Source organism: Rutidosis leptorrhynchoides, chromosome 11 (genome assembly GCF_046630445.1).
Source record: "Rutidosis leptorrhynchoides isolate AG116_Rl617_1_P2 chromosome 11, CSIRO_AGI_Rlap_v1, whole genome shotgun sequence".
Taxonomy (NCBI): domain Eukaryota; kingdom Viridiplantae; phylum Streptophyta; class Magnoliopsida; order Asterales; family Asteraceae; genus Rutidosis; species Rutidosis leptorrhynchoides.
Genome location: NC_092343.1, coordinates 97,901,522 through 97,926,986, shown reverse-complemented (window position 1 = coordinate 97,926,986; position 25,465 = coordinate 97,901,522). Strand labels below are relative to the sequence as shown.

General features: G+C 35.8%; 1 pseudogene; it reads left to right on the top strand.

Annotated features, from left to right (window-relative positions):
- Window positions 1-25,465, top strand: part of LOC139874797 (shikimate O-hydroxycinnamoyltransferase-like) — a 74,977-nt pseudogene that overhangs the window by 10,434 nt on the left and 39,078 nt on the right.

The window sequence follows — 25,465 nt, the reverse complement described above, 5'->3', positions numbered from 1 at the left end:
ATTGTAAGTTATGTTCAACTTTTTTAAATTAATGTCTCGTAGCTAAGTTATTATTATGCTTATTTAAGCCGACATAATCGTGATGTTGGGCTAAATATTAAAATTGGGTAATTGGGCTTTGTACCATAATTGGGGTTTGGACAAAAGAACGACACTTGTGGAAATTAGACTATGGGCTTTATATTTGTTTAATTAAATGATAGTTTGTTAATTTAATATAAAGATTTACAATTGGACGTACCTATAAATAACCATATACACTCGATCGGACACGATGGCGGGATATTTATAAGTACTAATAATTGTTCATTTAACCGGACACGGGAATGGATTAATAGTTAATGGACTTATTAAAACAGGGGTGAATTATATACAAGGACACTTGGTGTAATTATAGTTTAAGTGACCAATTAGTTGGAATATTTGACTTCGGATATAAGGATAATTTGACGAGGACACTCGCACTTTATATTTATGACTGATGGACTGTTATGGACAAAAACCAGACAGACATATTGAATAATCCAGGACAAAGGACAATTAACCCATGGTAATAAACTAAAATTAACACGTCAAACATCATGATTACGAAAGTTTAAATAAGCATAATTCCTTTATTTCATATTTAATTGCACTTTTAATTATCGCACTTTTATTTACTGTCATTTTATTTAAATGCATTTTTAATTATCGTACTTTTTAATTATCGCAATTTTATTTATCGTCATTTTATTTATCGCATTTTTATTTATCGCAATTTCATTATCGTTATTTACTTTACGCTTAAAATTAAGTTATATTTATTTTTAATATTTTACATTAGGTTTTAACTGCGACTTAAGTTTTAAAATCGACAAATCGGTCATTAAACGGTAAAAACCCCCTTTTTATAATAATAATACTACTTATATATATATATATATATATTTATATTTTTACAAATATAGTTTTTAAAAATATAGCGTTAAACTTGGCTAAGATCCCTGTGGAACGAACTGGACTTACTAAAACCTACACTACTGTACGATTAGGTACACTGCCTATAAGTGTTATAGCAAGGTTTAGGTATATCCATTCTATAAATAAATAAATATCTTGTGTAAAATTGTATCGTATTTAATAGTATTTCCTTGTAAAAATTAATACTATTTCGTATACACCTCGCATAACATCAAGTATTTTTGGCGCCGCTGCCGGGGACTGCTTAAAAGCCGGAAGCGAAACGCTATATATAAAAAAAAAGATTTTTTTTAAGTCTTAGTTTACTTTTGTAAAAATACGTTTTAAATATTAAAAAAATACAAAAATATAAAAAGAAAAACAATATATATATATATATATATTTTTAGAGTTTGTTAAATATATATATAAAATTATAAAGTTTCTTTATCTTTATTTTAGTTTTTTTTTAAATATAAATTTTTATTTATTTATGTAAATATTTTATTTAATATTAAAAACAGAAAGAAAAAAATATATATATAAGTACACGGCCCGAACTGTAGCAGCCCATATCCAGGCCTGGTACCCGAATCCATGCGATCACATGGAAAACCAACTAACACCTCATGCGATCGCATGAGGTGATTTGACAAGCCTGGTAACCTCAGCCGACAGTTTAGGGTTTAATTTAATTATAATTATTATTATTAACCCTAATTAGGGTTTATTAATTAATTAATTTCTAATATTAGTTTTAGTTTAGTTTTATTTAATTTGTATTATTTAGTTTAATTAGTTGTATTAATATATAAAAATTAATACTTTTATAAATAAATAATATTTTTATAAAAATTGTACTTTTTACAACTTTAAGTTTATTTTTATATTTTATAACTTTTTATTTGTTTTAGCGTAATATTTGTATTTTTCGTTCGTATTTAGTTTTAAGTCATAGTTTTTGCCATAGTTATTTTTATTTCTAGATTTTTAGGCTTTGCCGTAAAATCCCTTAAGTACTTTTTCTTTAGACTAAGATTTAGGTGCTTTAGAATTTTGCGACGCCGTTTTAAGATTTTAGTATTTTTTAAGTTATTACCGTTTTGGATATAGAATTTCGCTAAGCTTTAATACTTTTAGACGCAACTTTTAATTCTTGGTTTTTAGACTTTTATGTTTCGACGCGCTACGTTCTTTTTATTATTTTTCGACCTTTTATTTTTCGACGTTTTTCGACGCGCTCTTTTTCTTTCTTATTTCTCGATGCTCTAGTTTTTAGGACATAGAATTTTCTATTTCTTCTCTAAAATTTCTTTAAAAAATTATTTTAAGTGGTTAAATTGATAGACATTCAAATTTTCTGCTTCGTAGTAATAGTTGGATTTGTTAGTGGCTGAGTTGTGAGCTTCCGATTTAAAGGGTTCTGGCTCCCTGCTACATCTTTTGGCTATTCGAAACGTGGGCAAAAGCAGAAAAGTCTATTAATTTGATAACTTATATAATTTTTATCTTTTATAACTAATAGGATATTCAGTGAATGCACCAAGCAAAAAGTTCACCACCTTTTATACGTTCACCACCTGTAACTCGATCAAGACATCTAGCCAATATTGTCGCCGTTGATTTTTCTTTAGAATCGTCATCTAGTCGACCAAGTACTCCAATTCAAATTTCCGATAATCCATTTTTTGAACCCGACCTCACAATTGAGAATCCAGAGGATATTCAGGGACAATTCAGAGATCCTGAACCACTAATCTTTCCTCCGGAACCACCAATCATTCAAACAGAGATTGTCGAGGAACAACCCATTAAATCAGAATCCTCTAGTGATTCCGATTCAACAAATTCAATCATGGAAAATCTGGAACCTCTAAATATGGAAAACCGAATGAGAGCTAAACGCACTGGCCAAGGTCACGCAATTACTCAACCAGACATTAATGCGCCATATTATGAAATCAAAGGACAAATCCTACACATGGTAACTAATCAATGCCAATTTAGTGGTGCGCCGAAGGAAGATCCAAACGAACATCTTCGTACCTTTAATAGGATCTGTACTCTATTTAAAATTAGAGAAGTGGAGGATGAACAGATATATCTCATGTTATTTCCCTGGACTTTAAAGGGAGAAGCCAAAGATTGGTTAGAATCGTTACCTGAAGGGTCGATTGATACATGGGATGTTTTAGTTGAAAATTTTCTTAAACAATTCTTTCCGGCATCTAAAGCCGTGAGACTTCAAGGAGAAATTGTTACATTCACGCAAAAGCCAAATGAAACTCTATATGAAGCGTGGACAAGATTTGGAAAGTTATTGAGAGGATGTCCACAACATGGTTTAGACACTTATCAAATAGTACAAATATTCTACCAAGGATGCGACATCACTGCACGAAAAGACATCGATATAGCAGCTGGTGGTTCCATTATGAAGAAAAAGCAACTGACGCTTACAAAATTATTGATAACACTGCTTCCCACTTACATGAGTGGCATCAAGAAAAAGATATCATTAGATCATCTAAAGCAACTAGAGCCGATTCTAGCCATGACTTTGATTCCATTTCTGCAAAGATAGATGCTGTCGAGAGACGAATGGAAAAGATGACTAAAGATATTCACTCAATACAAATTAGTTGTGAGCAGTGTGGAGGACCACATTTAACAAAAGATTGTCTCAGTATTGAACAAACAATGGAACAAAGAGAGAATGTTTCATACATGAACCAAAGGCCTGGAAATAATTATCAAAATAATTATCAACCGCCAAGACCAATCTACAATCAAAACCAAAATTATAACCGAAATGTTCCATACAACAACCAACAAGGTCCTAGCAATCAACAAGTATCCAACATTACTTACAATCAGCAAAGACCTATTTTTTAAAACAAACCACCACAAACCGATGATAAAAAGCCAAATTTAGAAGATATGATGTCGAAGCTAGTTGAATCTCAAACGCAGTTTTTCACATCCCAGAAACAAACCAATGAACAATATGCTCAAGCATTTAGAAATCAACAAGCTTCTATTCAAAATCTGGAACAAGAAGTGAGCAACTTAGCAAGGTTAATAGGTGAAAGAAAACCGGGAAGTCTACCTAGTGATACAAATGCTAACCCCCGAAATGAAACAGCTAAAGCCATTACCACAAGAAGTGGTATTACACTTAAATCACCTGAAATACCTGTGATTTCTGATGACGCTATTCCTACTCCACAAGAACCACAACCTGAGCAAGATAAGGAAACAGAACCGGTAGTTGAAAAGGTTAATGAAGATAACACAGTTAAGGCTAAACCTTATGTTAAACCATACCAACCACCACTTCCTTATCCGAGTAAAATGAGAAAAGAGAGACTTGAAGCCGAGCAATCCAAATTCTTGGATATGTTTAAACAAATAAATGTTAACCTTCCTTTTATTGATGTAATTTCAGGAATGCCAAGATATGCCAAATTCTTGAAAGATCTAATCACAAATAGAAAGAAAATGGAAGAACTCCCGGCTGTTACTATGAATGCTAATTGCTCTGCAGTACTGTTGAATAAAATACCAAAAAAATTATCAGATCCAGGAAGTTTCACAATTCCATGTTTTCTGGGTAATCTTAGTTCAATAGAAGCATTGGCAGACTTAGGTGCTAGTATAAATCTAATGCCGTATTCACTATACGCTAAACTAGACCTTGGAGAATTGAAACCAACATGAATAAGCATACAACTAGCCGATCGATCAGTAAAATATCCTAGAGGGATAATGGAAAACATGCTAGTTAAAGTTGGTACTTTAGTATTTCCAGTAGATTTTGTTATTCTAGACATGGAAGAAGATTTTCGAGTTCCTCTCATATTAGGAAGACCATTCTTAAACACGGCTAAAGCAATAATAGACATGTCCGGTAAGAAACTGACCCTAAGTATAGAGGACTAGAGTGTTACCTTTTCAGTTGATAGAGCAATACAACAACCGCAATCTGCAGATGATACATGTTATTATATTTAAACCATAGATTCACATGCAGAATTGTTAGAAGAATTTCCAGAATTACAAGGAACAGGAGAATGTTCTTTAGGAGAAGGAACTGAACCAATTGATGAAGTTGAAATGTTAGCTACACTTATGGCTAATGGATAGGAACCTACAACAGAAGAAATTCAAATGCTAAAAGAAGAAGACAGATATCGATATAAATCATCGATAGAAGAACTACCGAAATTAGAGTTAAAGCCACATCCAAACCATTTGGAATACGCTTATTTACATGGTGAATCTGAATTACATGTAATAATATCGTCTTCTCTTACTGAAAATGAAAAATCTCAACTCATTTCTGTGCTAAAAGCTCATAAACCAGCTATTACATGGAAGATTCATGACATTAAAGGCATAAGTCCTTCGTATTGCACACATAAAATCCTTATGGAAGAAGGTCATAAAACGTATGTGCAACGCCAACAAAGACTAAATCCTAATATGCAAGATGTTATTAAGAAAGAAATTATTAAACTGCTTGATGCAGGTTTAATTTATCCAATCTCTGATAGTCCACGGGTAAGCCTAGTTCAATGCGTACCTAAGAAGGGTGGTATGACTGTCATCACAAATGAGAAAAATGAGCTTATTCCTACTAGGACTGTAACAGGATGGCGTGTTTGTATTGATTATAGAAAATTAAATGACGCCACCAGAAAAGATCACTTTCCCTTACCTTTCATTGATCAAATGTTAGAAAGATTAGCCGGGAATAGTTACTATTGTTTTCTTGACGGTTTTTCCGGATATTTTCAAATTCCAATAGCACCCGAGGATCAAGAGAAAACCACGTTCACGTGCCCTTATTGTACTTTTGCTTACAAATGCATGCCATTTGAACTTTGCAACGCCCCTGCAACCTTTCAAAGGTGCATGATGGCAATTTTTCACGACATGATAGAAGAATGCATGGAAGTTTTCATGGATGACTTTTCAGTCTTCGGTGATACTTTTGAAACATGTCTACTTAATCTTGAACGAATGCTTATTAGATGCGAACAATCAAATCTAGTATTAAATTGGGAGAAATGCCATTTCATGGTTAAAGAAGGCATCGTTCTTGGTCATAAAATATCAAATGAGGGAATTGAAGTGGATAGAGCTAAAGTAGATGTAATTGTTAAACTTCCACATCCCACCAATGTTAGAGGAGTTAGGAGTTTTCTAGGGCACGCCGGTTTTTACCGACGTTTCATAAAAGATTTTTCTAAAATTGCCACTCCTATGAATAAACTCCTAGAAAAGGATGCTCCATTCATCTTTTCAGATGAATGCATTAAATCTTTTAATATTCTTAAAGAAAAACTCACTAATGCGCCGATCATGATAACTCCAAATTGGAATCTACCATTTGAACTTATGTGCGATGCAAATGATTTTGCAATGGGAGCCGTTTTAGGACAAAGGATTGAAAAACGATTTCAACCTATTTATTATGCTAGTAAGACATTACAAGGAGCACAAACGAATTACACAACTACTAAAAAAGAACTCCTTGCTATTGTCTTTACTTTTTGACAAATTTAGTTCATATCTCGTTCTAGCAAAAACGGTGGTCTATACTGACCATTCTGCTCTTAGATATCTATTTTTGAAACAAGATGCCAAATCAAGATTAATCCGTTGGATCTTACTCTTACAAGAGTTCAATATTAAAATTCGAGATAAAAAGGGAGCAGAAAATCTCGCCGCTGATCATCTTTCTCATCTTAAAAATCCTGAATTAGAAGTTCTAAATGAATCGGCAATACAAGATAACTTTCCTGATGAATATCTATTGAAGATAGATTATAGTGAAATTCCATGGTTTGCAGACTATGCAAACTACTTAGTATGTGGATTCCTTGAAAAAGGGTTGTCGTACCAAAAACGAAAGAAATTCTTTAGTGATATAAAACACTATTTCTGGGAAGATCCACATTTGTTTAAAGGTTGTCCCGATGGAATAATACGCCGATGTGTATTCGGAGATGAAGCTAGTCAAATCTTAAACCATTTTCACACAGGACCAACAGGAGGGCATTATGGGCCTCAACTCACAGCAAGAAAAGTTTACGATGCTGGATTCTATTGGCCTACAATTTTCAAAGACGCACACCTTCTTTGCAAATCCTGTGATGCTTATCAAAGGGCCGGAAAAATAAGTCAACGTGATGAAATGCCACAAAATGTCATTCAAGTATGTGAAGTATTTGACATTTGGGGTATTGACTTTATGGGTTCATTTCCAAAATCTCATAATAATCTCTACATTCTCGTTGCCATTGATTATGTATCTAAATGGGCGGAAGCACAAGCTCTCCCAACTAACGATGCACGAGTTGTAGTCAACTTTTTAAAACGTTTTTTTGCAAGGTTTGGAACACCGAAAGCTTTAATAAGTGATCGGGGTACTCATTTTTGTAATAATCAACTTGAGAAAGTTCTCAAAAGATATGGAGTAACTCATAAAATCTCAACTGCTTATCATTCACAAACAAGTGGACAAGTTGAAAATACCAACCGAGCTTTAAAACGTATTCTAGAGAAAACCGTAGGATCAAATCCGAAGGAATGGTCCATGAAATTGGAGGATGCACTCTGGGCTTTTAGAACAGCCTACAAAACTCCAATTGGAACCACACCTTTTAGACTCGTTTATGGAAAAGCATGTCATCTTCCAGTAGAAATTGAACATAAAGCATTTTGGACGTTGAAGACATGTAATCTTGATTTACATGAAGCCGGACGTCTACAGTTAAGTCAATTAAACGAATTAGAAGAATTAAGACATGAAGCATACGAAAATTCGTTAATCTATAAAGAAAGAACGAAGAAATGGCATGATAAAAGAATCAGAAGTTCAAAAGAATTTAAAGAAGGAGACATAGTTCTTCTTTTCAATTCACGATTCAAGCTATTTCCTGGAAAATTGAAATCAAGATGGTTTGGACCATTCATAGTCAAAAGAGTTTTCCCGTACGGAACAGTAGAGTTAATAAATTCAAATGGGATTGAATTTAAAGTTAATGGTCACAGAGTTAAACATTACATAGATAATCCAATGGAAGTTGAAGATGAAGTCAATCACAATTTCGACACCACAGCTAACTAAGTGTGGGAAGGTTCGAATCTTTTAGGGTAATATATATTTCTGTTAGAGTTAGATATTCTGTTTTCGTGTAGTTCTCGATAATGGAATCCGAATGGTCTTTCCCTAGCAGACCCTAAAGAACTAGTCTTCTCCCCCCATTCTGAATTTTTATTTTTTTTAGGTTTTACGAGATGAAGAATTCCTTTGATCTGAACCATGGTCTAATGCTACACGCTATGATTACTAAACTTTATAATTACACACTTCTGAGTGAACTGGTATCATTCATAAGAGGCAAAATGGACGGAGTAAGAAAAGAGCTCAGAAAAGATCATCATAAGATACATTTTGGTAAATAAAAATCAAAATCCGCAACAAAAAGAAGAGCACGACACCTTGAAAGATGTTATAAATGCGGAAAATGGTCACACGAAGGTAAATGTTCAAATAATCAAACATATTCAAATACCGAATTTGTTACTTTATGCAGAGAAGGACCGTTCATATGTTTAGAAGAAAAGATATTGAAGAATCGAGGTTATGCTTACATAGCTATGGAAAATCAAATCACACGACTTTCCTATGGGTCGGCTAAAACAGGTCTCTGAGAATTCTTTCTCACAGGTAAGTATGTACAGTTTTTATTTTTATTTTTATTGCTTTTAACCTTTTGATAATAAATGCTGAATCATTCGCTATAAAGTATTAAATTGATATTCAATAAAATTAGGTATGCGTAACCAAAATTGTTGATATCATACAAAAATTTATTACATCACTGCGAAATTTACCGTTTATTCTTAAGGTATAAATATCTTTAATCAATCAACCCAAAATATTTCAGAAATTCGTCAGGAGTAAAACTAGGTAATATAGCCGAAATTACTTTACCGAAAAGAGGGGCGTATATTTTTGATAATATTTGATTGATTAAAGTGGGATAAAAGACCAAAAAGATTTTTAATTTTTAATTTTTACCTTGTTTTTAAAATTAATATATAAATATTAAATTATTATTGTAAACTTTTTAAAATCAATATATTTAAGTTTGTACCTATTTGAAAAATTAATATTTTTAATATAATTTTATATGTATAAAAATATTAATAAAATGAATTTTTAATTTTATGCATTTTAAATTTAAGTTTGGTGTGAATTTAAAAACAAAAATTTACTTTATTTCGCTAAGTTAAAAATATAATTTTTAAAAATTCGTCGTGAGTTGAAAACTAGGTCGTTGAACCGAAATTGCTTTACCCAAGGCATGGACGAGAACTTTTATTATCATTATTTTTAATCTTATTGAATTAAAGTATGCCAAAAATATTTAAAAAACCCAAAAATCTTTGCTTTTAAAACCGCGCTTAAAAGTGACAAAATTTTAAAACTTTGTTGAGAGACGGACTAGGACAACGATCCGAAACGCCCTCATTCTAAAAAGAAACAAATTTTTAAATTTATTGATTTATGTTTTAATAGTATAAGGTTTTAATTAAAAAAAATACCAGGACCCCATGCGATCGCATGGGAGGAAAAAACTGGGCAGGTAACAAATATCAGTCGAGCTGCTCTGTATCACTCCAAACACACACACACATACACGAGCATATACACACATAAACTCAAAAATTCGCCATTTTTAACCATAATTCGTCAAATTTCTCGCTCTAATCATGAAATTGTTCAGAAGCTTTTCAAAGAAGGTAACAATTACACCCCTAAACCTCTTTAAATTTGATTTTTAGTGTTCTTGAGCTATATTTTACCTAATTTGATTTTATTAATTTCTAGTGTAATTAGAGTTAAATTGTTAGTATTTTATGCATGTATAACCTAGATTGATGCTATTTAACATGATTTGAAGCCAAAAACTTCAAAAATTTTAGAAATCTAGGGTTTGTGTTCTTGAGCAATTTGGGGCTTTTTGATATAAACAGGTTATGGCCGATTTTTTTCATGAATTATTGCTAAATTAAGTAGTGTAACATGTTTAGGTAGCTAAATGATCCAAACTTTGATCCTAAACATGATTTTTGAGAATTAAAGTAGACTTTTTAGGTCTAAAATTCATGAACTTGATTAAATTGATGTAAATGCCATTTGAAACTTGTTTAATTGCTAGTAATTGTTGTTTTAACATGTTATTTGAGTTGAATGCTTATGAACTTTGTAAACATTTTCATATATGCTTATTTGAAAAAGTGTAGAATTGTTAAAATTGTGAAAATGTGTATAAGTTTAATTTTGATTAAACATGTTATTGTAATTGTTTCAAGTTGTTATTTTGCTAACACTAATACATATTTGGATGAACAAAATTTGTGTTAAATGTGTTTTGCAGAGATTTACTAATACTGATGGTGCATCATCATCATCTAGACAACCTGCTCCAGAACCTGAACCAGAAATGCAATATGAACTTGAACAAGAGCAACAACAGGAACAACAAAAACAACCTGATCAACACGTACCTTATTATGATCCGTAACAAGAATATGTTGATGCCTACGTAGTATTTCCGATGCATCCAATAGTACAACACCCAACGATTCATGAAGAAAAGTTGCATCCTAATCTGAGATTTGATCGAAGCTGGAAAGATTACTCAACATACCAAAGTAACAAATTCAAACTGGTACCGAAAAATGTAGAAGTGCCAAGGGTAATCGATTGGGAGCCTTTGGAAAGGGTCCAACTAGCTAACTGTGTTAGACTGCTACTGATCCAAAGGTATGGCAGCTCTTCTTTTCCTGATTGGGAACGTTTATTCACCATTCGTAGGCCTGTATATAAAGAATGGTGCGTTGAGCTTATGAGTACTATAGCATTAAATGCGGATGTAGATAGGTTAGATGATAGAAGTTTTCTTAGATTTATACTTGGCCGTAGGATGTATAAGATGTCCATGCTGGACATGGCCAGGGCTTTACAGATATATACGCCCGCTGAATTACTATTACCCGATTGTACAAACTTGATTTATCATGGTGAAAGGGTAGATAGGAATTTTGATGCTAACGCCGTCTGAAGGCGTATGTTAGATTATAATATTTTTGGGCGGGCAGGAACACACTCCTACTTACATATTAACAGAGCCGAGCTTCGTATAATTCATAGATTTCTGGCTAACTCGATTACACAGAGAGGTCACAACAAGGAGAAAATGATCTTACATGATTTATTTTACCTTAAGTGTATTCGAGACCTAAGAGGCTTTGTTAATATCCCTTACTGTGTTGGTTTTTATTTGTCTAAGATGGTGGAAGGAATACAGGAAGAGGGAGTAATAGGAGGAGGTATTTTCGTTACTCTCATTGGAGAGTATTTGGGTGTAGATAGGGATCAAGGGGGTCCACTTTTGGTATGTAGGGAACAGGTTAAGCCTTTAGGATTGAGGGTCTATCAGGGTGCTAAGGTATTAAAGAGCAGACGCAACCAGGCAGTACCCTATGATGGTAATCATCCACAGGTAGAGAGAGGTTCAGATGAGGAAATGGAGGAAGCGGATGACATTAGGGATGTCATTAGGGAGGCTATGACTGATGTCTACCAACGTATAGATGAGGTAGAAATGACAAACGAGGATAGATTTAGTCGGTTAGAGCAGTGGCAAGCCTGAAATGAGTACGAGCATTCTAGGCAACGACAGCATGATAGATGGGACTATCATCAGCGTCAGATCATGAGTCGGCTATCACCTCAGGATCACTACGTACCGACCCGACCTGCTTACTATCCTTCACACCAGCCCGAGATGAGACCACCATTTACTCTCTACGACCCTAACCAGGCCTACCAGTACACCTATCACCAACCATGAAACCCGACCGACGACATGAACTGGAACCCCTATCCAGATTGATATAGTTCCCGTTGGTGAGTTTTATGATTTTTATCTTTTTATTATTTATTATTTCTATTTATTTATGTTTAAACATATAATATTGTGATACTTTTATTGTAATGTTTAATATTTTTATTATGTTGTACTAATATTTTATATTTGATTTGAAAGTGGAATTTTAAGTCCCATTTAAAATTACAATGCATGTTTATATTTGTATTGTATGTATTTTATTTCATATACACAACAGGGTAAAACAGCGCATTTTCAAAGACTGGCATTAAGTTCAGCAAAAGCTACTAATTTTGACGACAAAACGAAAAACAAATGTAATGTAACAACAAGACGGAATGAACAAATGATGTGCACCATTTATCATTCAGCAAATAAACGCCAATATGTTTGGAAACTTTGGTAAAATTTAATCATTTTTCTAAGCTAAATAACCCTCAATAATTTAAATTGTTACTGATTTCTTGCAAATGAGGGCATTGCAAGATCTTAAGTGTGAGAAGGGGTTAAATTCTATCGGATTTTTAAAATTTTAACTTATACACTTGGTTACCATTAAAAATACTAGTAACGCAGTAGTTGTATTAGAATCTAGTGCTCTCTGATAATAAAGAACAGCCCTAGTCTTATATACTGACTACCCAATTCTAGTAAAAATTTTCAAAATTTTCAAATAAATGAATTCAAAATCATGTTTATACATATTTATGAAGGTAAAACTAGGTGTTAACACCGAAATGTAAGACCCAAATATTTGTTGTGTACATAAGCGTAAATAAGATGCTTGAAGTTGGAGTTTTGTTGTACATATTTAAAAGGAGAAAGAATCTGATCTGGGGGAGTGGCGCGCCGCGCAGGCCTTTGGCGCGCTGCGCCATTGGTCTGTGACAGATTCCTTTCTTTTTTATTAGATATTTTGAGGGCAAATTAGTAAATTCACTAAAGGTCCGACTTTAAGGCTCTAGATTCAGTTTGGTGAGCCTCATAACACCATTTTCACCTACTTCACCTCTTCCAAATTAATTTAGTGAGAGAAAGGGTTTTCTAGAGTGAGAGAATTCAAATCAAGGAAGAAGAAGCCGATTTCGGGTCTGAGTGCAAGCATTAAAGTTGTTCATCTATCCTCTAGCTACGTTTTGATTGTAGTGGTATGCTCTAATCTTGATTTCGTAATTTAATTTTGTGACAGGGTTAGTGTTAGGGTTAATGGTGAACTTAAAACCCACTTTGTTAGTAAATTGGGTGTTTTGGGTGAATTTGGATCATGTAGACCTAAAGATGATTAACTAGGGCTTTTCGAAGTATTAATTGATGTTTATGAGCTTAAATTAGTTAGTTAATTACTAGCACACCTAGAGATAAGTAAATGGGCATTGTGTGGGTAGGTGGATGACCCGAAGTGGGTGTTGACCTTAATTTGGTCAAATGGGTCAAAATGGACCTAAGTTAGTTAATGTTGTTGTGTAATGCATAAACCTTGTATTGAAATGCATTTTAAACCTAACTTAGCTAATGATTAGGGTTTTGAGGATGTTAACCCAAATATTAGGGTTAAGGGTGTAAATGGGTCGAAATTGCACCATGGGTCAAGATAATACTAGAAAGGAGTTTTAGTTGGTTGACCAACTTGAGTTTGTGATTGATATTATGTATAATGTAATAGGTACGTTACATTGAAGATTTCCGAGCTTGATTATCTTTCACAAGAGATTTTGAGGTGAGTGGAGTAATTATACGTATGTGTATATGACACGTTTATTTGTGGGTGTTATGGCATGAACCATCGAGCTGGTAGTGCCATAACATGTGTGCGATAAGATGTGAACCACGAGCCGGTAGCATCGAGTGTGAACCACGAGCCAGTAGCACTATAAAATAAGATGTGAACCACGAGCCGGTAGCATCGAGTGTGAACTACGAGCCGGTAGCACTATAAAATAAGATGTGAACCACGAGCCGGTAGCATCGAGTGTGAATCACGAGCCGGTAGCACTATAAAAGAGTATGACTCAATCGCGTATGGTGTGAACCACGAGCCGGTAGCACCATAGCGTTTATGGTTAACCATATTGATATTGTCGATTATTTAGCATATTGCTTATATATATATATATATATATATATACATTGTGTTGAGTATATACTAATGCGGTTTTGTGTTAATGTACGACTTGTTAAGTGTTTTGGGTACGATGACATGCTAATTGAGTTACAAGTTCGTATGAGGTATTTAGTGAATGTGATTGCAAATAGATGAGTTATATATATGTATGTGTAATTATTGCATTCACTAAGCTTTGCTTACCCTCTCGTTGTTTACCTTTTTATAGGCTCAGGTATGGACAAAGGTAAGTGCGTTTGTTTGGAGTAGAGATCCCGTCGTGTTAGGGGACGCTTTTGGAGATATTAGCTTTTGGGGTTTGACCGAGACTTGGGTAGTTTAACCCCAAACACCATGCTCGTAGGTTCGTTTGGTATTTAAACTTTTGCGGTCGAAACTCTCGTTATGTATTAAACTCGTAAAACGGCCGATGTGGGCCCCGCTTTGTAAAACTTATTTTATGTTTGGAAAGTGTTAGTTGTACATATTTGAATATGTTGTTAAAAGCGTTTTGTCTAATTATGTCGGGAAGTGGCCAATCTTTTTCACGTTTCAAGACTTTTTGGACAGACCAGATCAGCGCGCCGCGTGGGGTACTGGCGCGCCGCGCCAGTAGCTGAACAAACAAAATTCTTTTTTTTGATATTTTCCGCGGGTTCGATGGTGGTTTGGTTTGGGTTGTTACAAGTGGTATCAGAGCATGGTCTAAGGGATTTAGGTGACTTGAGATAGGCGCCTAGACTTAGACTTTTTGTGTGTGCGTTATGCGGGACTTGTAGGACTTTGGGTCGGATCGGGTTTTGGTTAGTGCATAGGTTTATGTGAACTAATCATGCGCTATTGTTTTGTGTGGTATTTGAAATCGTCAAGTGAGATAGACGTGGTACTAGTGAGTTAATGCGATGTGCTCGCGTAACAATGATTAGCTACCGTTGTTACGGGTTCAAATCGTGTCAAACAAGCGATGTACGACGATTGTTGAGCAATATGGGGTAGTGTGGTGTATATGTATATATACATGCGTGTTATGTCTTTTTGTTTCGTTGTTTAATCTATTTCATTTCTTAAGGACGAGTAACCGAGATGGTCCGAGACCAAGTGACTAAGGTTGTAAGGGAAGAGTTTGAGAAGAGGTTCTCCAAACCTCAAGGTAGTGGTGAAGAAGAAGTACTTGCAAGGCTAGAGCCACATGGTGCTCCGAGCAATAGGAAGAGAGGTACGTCTAAAGGCGTTGGGAATGTGAAAAAGAAGAGTAAGGGAGGTTGCACATCTAAATGTTTCAATTGTGGTGTTAGGGGCCATAATATATGGGAGTGCACGTTGTCAAGGAGTGATAACGGAATGTGCTACCATTGTCATAAAGAGGGGCACCGAAGGTCGGAGTGTCCCGAATTGTTTATTGATCAAAGTAGAGGTGTAATTGAGGCAGCTTGTAGCATGAGGAAGGGAGTGTCGGGCTCCGGTGGGTTGAAGTGTTACAATTGTGGGCAACGGGGACATAAGTCTTGTGAATGTCCGTCGGGAAAAACTGTATGTTTTTATTGTCGGAAGGAAGGGCACCAAAGGTCTGAGTGTCCTGATCGGGCTAGTAATCAGACTAAGGAGTTACGAGGTTTCGTGCCTACATGTTATAATTGTCTGCAACGAGGCCATTTGGCACGAGATTGTAAGGGTGTACCTGTGAGCACGATCAGGTGCTTTATATGCCAGGCGGAGGGACACAAAAGATCGGAGTGTTCCGAATCGTTTGCTAATCGGGTTAAGAGATTAGAGCACGACTACTTGATGGGTAGTGAAGCACAGAAGTCCAGCGATACTGCTTCAGGTACTTTCGTTTTAATGCAAATATGCCTTATTATTATTTGTTGTGTGCCGAAGTATTCAGTTATGAAGTTGAGACTTAAGTCTCGTTACGAAACCTAATTAGTCTCGAGTGAACGTATGTTTGAATAGTACCCATATAAGTGCGGGGTTAGTAATTACGATGATGGTGCACTAGGGTAGCGCTTGAGTCATTGACTCATGAGAATGCGACTTGGGGGGCGAATGCATTAGTGCAAATACGTGGTATTGTTACGGGTAGCATTCCTAATGGAATTACCCTACGTTGGAGTTGGATTGACGATTTCAGGGCGTAAGACTTGGTGCAACCAAGCATTCCTTAGTGTTTGGGAAAATGTTTCTACCAAGCCACGGAGACGGGCCTTGGTTTTTGGATGTTAAGCGTGTTCGCTTTCGTGTGGAAGTTGATGAAACCGTTAAGACAAAGTGTTTGATCTAGACGAATGTTGGTAATGGAGTCTATGGGACCCAACATTAGGTGTCTCTTTCATACCTACTAGCGTGGTATTCGACTCCGATGGTGTTACGGTTACATCGAACATAGGGTATCGGCAAGAAACCCATAGGTGTTCTAGTGGCGGTGTGGAAGTTACAAGCGATAGCAAATCGATGATTGCTAGAGTAATACTCATATGGTTAGGTAAGTGCTTCGGTTAAGTAGCAAATGATAATCCGAAATCCTTCGTATGCTCAAGGGTGGAGCAAAGTTTGGTGATGTACGTGTTATGAGATGCAAGACGGGTGAACCTCGTGTCTCTTTTACAAGGTGGTTGTGGTTCGGGTGAACCTCGTCTCTCTTTTACAAGGTGGTTGTGGTTTTGGGTCGTTAAGCTCATTCGAGTGAGACCCGTAGGCTTTGTAGATTGTGTGTGTATTGTTGCTCGTATGTGAATTTAACAACTAATTGCTTGTGTGCGCGTGTTATTGGGTTAGTATGCACCGGGTGTTATATCACCATGTGAGAGTACATGACGTGTGATCGTTTTATCGAGAGCGTTGGGTTTTGATTTAGTGTAGCCGCGAGAACTTAACCGAGCGTATAGTGATGAGACCGTGTAGGGCGTAGTCCTAATTGTTATGTTGAACTTATGGAAAAACCAATTAGGCCGTAACCAGAGTGTGGTAGTATGCTTGACGATAATAACATACTATGAGGTATATACACATGTTAATTGGCGGTTTAATTTCGATGGCGGTTTTGTGATTGTGTGGCGAGTGTTGTACGCTCTTGACGGCCACTCTTTTCTTTTGTGATTTTGGGGGCGTACGCGGTATGCCGTTCGAGAGGCATTTCCGTTAACCACGTTCGTGTGCGGGCAGAGTCATGGTGGTTAACTATCCTTATGTATGTAGGTAACCGGGTTAATGGTTATGACAAGGTTAGAGAGGTGTAAGACTTGGTGTTCCAAGTGCCTCCGTAGTGTTGAGTTGAAAGATAAATAGGCTAGCTATGCGGCCTGGGTGGGTAGTGACTAACGGTTGTCGCTAGGAAGTCATGGGCGTTGAGCCGTAAGGTTCGTTAGATTTGGGTGACCGCGTGTAGTCAGGTGACGTGTGACGTCGGGAGTAGACCCCATAAGGGTTGAGTCTTTGGAGACTCGGTGTTAGAAATTGGAGTTGGATAACACAACGTGAGGTTCCTCCTTATACCTGCTAGTGTAACTTTTGACTCCGCTGGTATGATTACTTTGGATTTGGGTACCGGTGAGAAACTCGAGATTACAACCGTGGTATATTGTGGTGTTTAGCGGGCGTCAACACTTAACTGATTTGAAAGATCGAGGTTCGAATATCTTATAGTGAGTCCTTGGAAGGACTATTGAGTATGACCAACGCCGGAAAATGTAATGGGTGTTGTGGAATGTCGGAATTTCGCGGGGCGTTATCATCTTGACGGTGAAAGTAGGGGGTTAAGGCCCTAAATGGGGGAGTTAAGTACCGGAGGATGCGAAAAAAGTCCCTAACTAGTAGATGTGATGAGCGAACGGGTGTCGCTGATATAGGAAAGAAAGACTTTGGTGGAATTCTCGTACAATAATAGTTATCATACTAGTATCGGGATGCCACCTTACGAGATGCTTTATGGGAGGAGGTGCCGAACTCCGATTTGTTGGGGTGAAATTGGTCAAAGAGAAATCGGGAGTACCGATTTGGTTTTAGAGACGAATAGAAAGATTGATATAAGTCGGCATCATTTGAAAAAGGCTCAAGATAGACAAAAGTCGTATGCCGACAAACGTAGGTGAATGATCGAATTTCAAGAAGGTGACATGGTGATGCTTAAGGTTTCGCCATGGAAGGGCATTATTCGGTTTAGAAAACGGGGAAAGTTAGCTCCTCAGTTTATTGGGCCATTTAAGGTTTTAGCTCGTGTTGGTGAAGTCGCGTATCGTTTGGAATTACCCGAAGAGCTTGCGGGGATTCATAATACTTTCCATGTCTCCCATCTCCGTAAGTGTCTTGCGGATGATTCATCTTGGGTACCATTAGACGAAATTGAGCTAAACAACAAGTTAGAATTTATTGAGGAGCCGATTGCCATACTCGATGAGAAGGTCAAAAGGTTGAGAAATAAAGAAGTAAGGACTTTTAAAGTTCAATGGCGTCGGAGTAAAGGTTCCGAGTTTACGTGGGAGCCCGAAGAATTCGTGTTAGTTTATCTTCCTTCTTGTCATGCGGCTTGGATCGCGAGGACGCGCTCCGATTCAAGTGGGGGAGAGTTGTAAGACCCAAATATTTGTTGTGTACATAAGCGTAAATAAGATGCTTGAAGTTGGGGTTTTATTGTACATATTTAAAAGGAGAAAGAATCTGATCTGGGGGAGTGCCGCGCCGCGCCATTGGTCTGTGACAGATTCCTTTCTTTTTTATTAGATATTTTGAGGGCAAATTGGTAAATTCACTAAAGGGCCGACTTTAAGGCTCTAGATTCAGTTTGGTGAGCCTCATAACACCATTTTCACCTACTTCACCTCTTCCAAATTAATTTAGTGAGAGAAAGGGTTTTCTAGAGTGAGAGAACTCAAATCAAGGAAGAAGAAGCCGATTTCGGGTCTAAGTGCAAGCATTAAAGTTATTCATCTATCCTCTAGCTATGTTTTGATTGTAGTGGTATGCTCTAATCTTGATTTCCTAATTTAATTTTGTGAAAGGGTTAGTGTTAGGGTTAATGGTGAACTTAAAACCCACTTTGTTAGTAAATTGGGTGTTTTGGGTGAATTTGGGTCATGTAGACCTAAAGATGATTAACTAGGGTTTTTCGAAGTATTAATTGATGTTTATGAGCTTAAATTAGTTAGTTAATTACTAGCACACCTAGAGATGAGTAAATGGGCGTTGTGTGGGTTGGTGGATGACCCGAAGTGGGTGTGTTGACCTTAATTTGGTCAAATGGGTCAAAATGGACCTAAGTTAGTTAATGTTGTTGTGTAATGCATAAACCTTGTGTTGAAATGCGTTTTAAACCTAACTTGGCTAATGATTAGGGTTTTGGGGATGTTAATCCAAATATTAGGGTTAAGGGTGTAAATGGGTCAAAATTGCACCATGGGTCAAGATAACACTAGAATGGAGTTTTAGTTGGTTGACCAACTTGAGTTTGTGATTGATATTTTGTATAATGTAATAGGTACGTTACATTGAAGATTTCCGAGCTTGATTATCTTTCACAAGAGATTTTGAGGTGAGTGGAGTAATTATACGTATGTGTATATGACACGTTTATTTGTGGGTGTTATGGTATGAACCATCGAGCCGGTAGTGCCATAACATGTGTGCGATAAGATGTGAACCACGAGCCGGTAGCATCAAGTGTGAACCACGAGCCGGTAGCACTATAAAATAAGATGTGAACCACGAGCCGGTAGCATCGAGTGTGAACCACGAGCCGGTAGCACTATAAAATAAGATGTGAACCACGAGCCGGTAGCATCAAGTGTGAACCACGAGCCGGTACCACTATAAAAGAGTATGACTCAATCGCGTATGGTGTGAACCACGAGCCGGTAGCACCATAGCGTTTATGGTTAACCATATTGAGATTGTCGATTATTTAGTATATTATTTATATATATATACATTGTGTTGAGTATATACTAATGCGGTTTTGTGTTATTGTACGACTTGTTAAGTGTTTTGGGTACGATGACATGCTAATTGAGTTACAAGTTCGTATGAGGTATTTGGTGAATGTGATTGCAAATAGATGAGTTATATATATGTATGTGTAATTATTGCATTCACTAAGCTTTGCTTACCCTCTCGTTGTTTACCTTTTTATAGGCTCAGGTATGGACAAAGGTAAGGGCGTTTGTTTGGAGTAGAGATCCCGTCGTGTTAGGGGACGCTTTTGGAGATATTAGCTTTTGGGGTTTGACCGAGACTTGGGTAGTTTAACCCCAAACACCATGCTCTTAGGGTCGTTTGGTATTCAAACTTTTGCGGTCGAAACTCTCGTTATGTATTAAACTCGTAAAACGGCCGATGTGGGCCTCGCTTTATAAAACTTATTTTATGTTTGGAAAGTGTTAGTTGTACATATTTGAATATGTTGTTAAAAGCGTTTTGTCTAATTATGTCGGGAAGTGGCCAATCTTTTTCACATTTCAAGACTTTTTGGACAGACCAGATCGGCGCGCCGCGCCAGTAGCTGAACAAACAAAATTCTTTTTTTTTTTGATATTTTCTGCGGGTTCGATGGTGGTTTGGTTTGGGTTGTTACACGAAATTATTGTTACCTCGGAAAGGACATAAATTGAGAAACAACCCAAAATGTTAAAATTCATTTAAAATGGAATAGAGGACAATAAAAAGGCAAAGAAAGGAAAATAAAAGCCAAGTGTGGGAAAATTTACCAAGTTATTTAAAACATATATCACATATTTTTGTACAAGTAACTGAAGATACTTTTGTTTTGGACAATTTTATCAGTTTTACCCAATTTCTTATAATATATTTGAAAGAAAGATGGATCTACATGATGAATCAATTCCATCATTAAAAGGAAGTAAAGTCTTCCGAAAAAGACACGCGCTTCTTGATTTAGGTCAGGAAGTTGTCGTCCAGACCAGTTGTAGAGTCTACGAAAAACCTTGAAAAGTTTTCTCAAAAATCAGCTGGAAATCCACGGACCTCAGCATCAAACAGGGTCGCCAAGTGGTCAGACTTATCCTAACCATGAGAGGATCTGTCTCGTAAAATGGGGAGGGCGTCGTGCAAATTAGCTTGATAAGACTAATGAATTAGACCTCCAGAAAGGATAATCTCCTTAAAGATTAAAAATCAGCTTTTAAGACTGATATTACTCAATCCTTGAGATTGACCTTAAAGATTGAGAATTCAAACTCATGGAATTCAATGATATCTAAACTCGAGCTTGAACGAGAAAATATTTTGATCAAATTACAAACCGATTTGTTTTCTGAAAACCCTATTTTCAATGCGTTCATTACCATTGAACGTAAAATCCTAGGAATTCACCTGGAATTCATTAGGTCAAATGAACCAAATCGGGTGTCAACCGTAAGAACGGTGGTTGCATAGCATGGTCGAAGACAGGACCTTGTGCCAGACCGAAAAACTATAGGGTGAGCTTTACTATTGCTCCTACAAAGGATAGTAATTGCATCCGACACGATATAGACCATAATTAAAAGCATGTCAGGGGACATTGCCTTAACAGTTGCTTGTTCAACGCTTTCCTTTACAACCGGACGGTAGATTACCTAAAGGTAATATACGGAGCAAGTATACTGGACGTGTTGCTTTACCAATACAAGGTTAGCAAGTGGGTGACTCAAAATCATAAGTTTTGAGCTAAAATTTTTAAATCTGAAACCCACAAAACCCACAAAAACAATTTGCAAACACCGGTGAAAGGTTATTCCGGAAAACTTATCAAGGGTAAAAGCTAGATTGAATTTTCAAAAGATCAAATATTTTCATAAAGATCCAATTTCCTAAAGGATCTAAATTTTCATAAGTCATGTAGGACTGTAAACCACATCGTTACTACCATTGTTCATACCGCCGTATAGAAATCACTGATGTACAAAGTGTGAAGAATAAAGAAGTAATTCTAGTATTTTTATTTCAAGACTATATTGCTTGAGGACAAGCAACGCTCAAGTGTGGGAATATTTGATAATGCTAAAAACGAACATATATTTCACAGCATTATCCATCAAGAAAGACAAGCTTTTGATTGCAATTGTTCTATTTACAAGTAATATTCGTTTAAATAATAAAAGGTGAAGACAAAAGACAGATTCAACGAATTGAAGACGCAAATGACCAAAAACATCAAAAGTACAAAGTACAATCAAAGTGGTTCAAATTATTGATGAGAAACGTCTCAAAATTACAAGAGTACAAGACGCGAAACGCAAAGTACAAGATATTAAATTGTACGCAAGGACGTTCGAAAATCCGGAACCGGGACCAAAGTCAACTCTTAACTCGCGACGCAACGGAGCTAAAATTACAAGTTAACTATGCACATAAATATAATATAATATATAAATAATTATTAAGAATTATATATATATTATATATATATTTATAAAACCGTCGGCAAGAAGAAAACAACCAAATGTGAGCTGTCCCAGGGGGCCATGCGATCGCATGGCCTGGCAGTTATAAACCCATGCGATCGCATGGTGAACAGAATCAGTTGACATCCTATAAATTTTGCAGTTTTTGATCAAATGTACACATCTTTTCTCTATCTCTCTATCTCACGTATTTATATATATATATATATATATATATATATATATATATATATATATATATATATATATATATATATATATATATATATATATATATATATATATATATTATAATTTTAATTTTAATTTTAATTTTAATAATAATAAGGGTATGTTAGCGAATGTTGTAAGGGTGTAAGTCGAAATTCTGTCCGTGTAACGCTATGCTATTATTAATCATTGTAAGTTATGTTCAACCTTTTTAAATTAATGTCTCGTAGCTAAGTTATTATTATGCTTATTTAAGCCGAAGTAATCATGATGTTGGGCTAAATATTAAAATTGGGTAATTGGGCTTTGTACCATAATTGGGGTTTGGACAAAAGAACGACACTTGTGGAAATTAGACTATGGGCTATTAATGGGATTTATATTTGCTTAATTAAATGATAGTTTGTTAATTTAATATAAAGATTTACAATTGAACGTACCTATAAAAAACCATATACACTCGATCGGACACGATGGGCGGGATATTTATAAGAACTAATAATCGTTCATTTAACCGGACACGGGAATGGATTAATAGTTAATGGACTTATTAAAATAGGGGTGAATTATATACAAGGACACTTGGTGTAATTATAGTTTAAGTCCCCAATTAGTTGGAATATTTGACTTCGGATATAAGGCTAATTTGACGAAAACACTCGCACTTTATATTTATGACTGATGGACTGTTATGGACAAAAACCAGACGGACATATTAAATAATCCAGGACAAAGGACAATTAACCCATGATAATAAACTAAAATCAACACATCAAACATCATGATTACGAAAGTTTAAATAAGCATAATTCCTTTATTTCATATTTAATTGCACTTTTAATTATCGCACTTTTATTTACTGTCATTTTATTTAAATGTACTTTTAATTATCGTAATGTTTAATTATCGCAATTTTATTTATCGTCATTTTATTTATCGCATTTTTATTTATCGCAATTTCATTTTTGTTATTTACTTTACGCTTAAAATTAAGTTATATATATTTTTAATATTTTACATTAGGTTTTAACTGCGACTTAAGTTTTAAAATCGACAAACCGGTCATTAAACGGTAAAAACCCCCCTTTTTATAATAATAATACTACTTATATATATTTATATTTTTACAAATAAAGTTTTTAAAAATATAGCGTTAAACTTGGCTAAGATCCCTTTGAAATGAATCGGACTTACTAAAAACTACACTACTGTACGATTAGGTACACTGCCTATAAGTGTTGTAGCAAGGTTTAGGTATATCCATTCTATAAATAAATAAATATCTTGTGTAAAATTGTATCGTATTTAATAGTATTTCCTTGTAAAAATTAATACTATTTCATATACACCTCGCATAACATCAACGGGAAGTTTAGAATTGACCGATTCGATGGGAGAGACTTTGGCTTTTGGAAGATGCAAATTGAAGATTACTTGTATCAAAAGAAGCTACACCAACCCTTGTTAGAGACCAAGCCTGAAAGCATGAACGATGCCGATTGGACGCTTTTAGATTATCAAGCTTTGGGCGCTATTCGTCTTTCACTTGCTAAGAATGTTGCATACAACGTTGTGAATGAGAAGATGACGTTTGCTTGCTTAAAAGCACTCTCTAACATGTATGAGAAACCTACCGCTTCTAATAAGGTATTTCTCATGCGTCAATTGTTCAATACAAAAGATGAAGGAAGGTACGAGTGCAACGAATCATATCAACGAATTTAATAATATCGTTTTAAGGCTTGAATCGGTAGAGATTAAGTTTGATGATGAACTAAGAGCACTAATCTTGCTTTCATCATTACCGGAAAGTTGGTCGGGTACGGTTACCACGGTCAGTAGCTCAACGGGAACTACTAAGCTAGCGTTTGAAGCAATAAGGGATTTGATTCTTGGTGAAGATACTCGTAGGAGAAACTCGGAGGAATCGACATCCAGTTCTTTGTTAAGTACCGACAACCGTGGTAGAAAATTTGATCGCGGTGAGAAGAAGGGTAGAAAAAAGTCTAAGAAGAGGTATCCATCAAAAGATAGAAGTGAAGATGTTTGTTGGGGTTGCAATCAAAAAGGACACTTTCAAAAGAATTGTAAAAATGGTCCGGTGAAAGGTGTGAACTTGACCGAGGAAGAAAGTGATGATGCACTTTTATGTAGTGTTGAAAATTCTATGGAGTCTTGGATTTTGGATTCGGGAGCTTCGTTTCATGCTACTCAAGTCAAAAGCATGGTGAAGAATTTTCGTTCATATCAAGGCAATGTGAGATTCGCAGACGACAAACAACTCAATATAGAGGGCATTGGAGATGTTGTATTGAAGACTACTCTTGGCTCTAATTGGACCTTGAAAAATGTAAGGTACATTTCTAAATTAAAAAGGAAACTTATTTCGGTTGGTCAATTAGATGATGAAGGTAACGCGGTTACTTTTGAAAACCACCAATGGAAGGTGGTTAAAGGTAGTTGTATTGTGGCCCGTGGACATAAAAGGGGAACTCTTTATATGGTTGAAGTGTTTGATGAAGACACGGTGGTTGCTACGGTTAATGTTGAGTCTGAATCAACTATATGGCACCGAAGACTCGGGCATATGAGTGAGAAGGGTATGAAGATGCTTGTTTCAAGTGGGAGAATTTCAGATTTAAAAAAGGTAGAACTTGGGTTTTGAGAACCATGTGTATATGGGAAGCAAAAGAAGGTGACTTTTGGGAAATCGGGGAATGCTCCTAAGTTGGAGAAATTGGAGCTTGTTCATACGGATGTATTTGGTCCAACGAATGTAGAATCACATGGAGGTTCTCGCTATTATGTCACCTTCATTGACGACTCCACTCAAAAGGTATGGGTTTTGA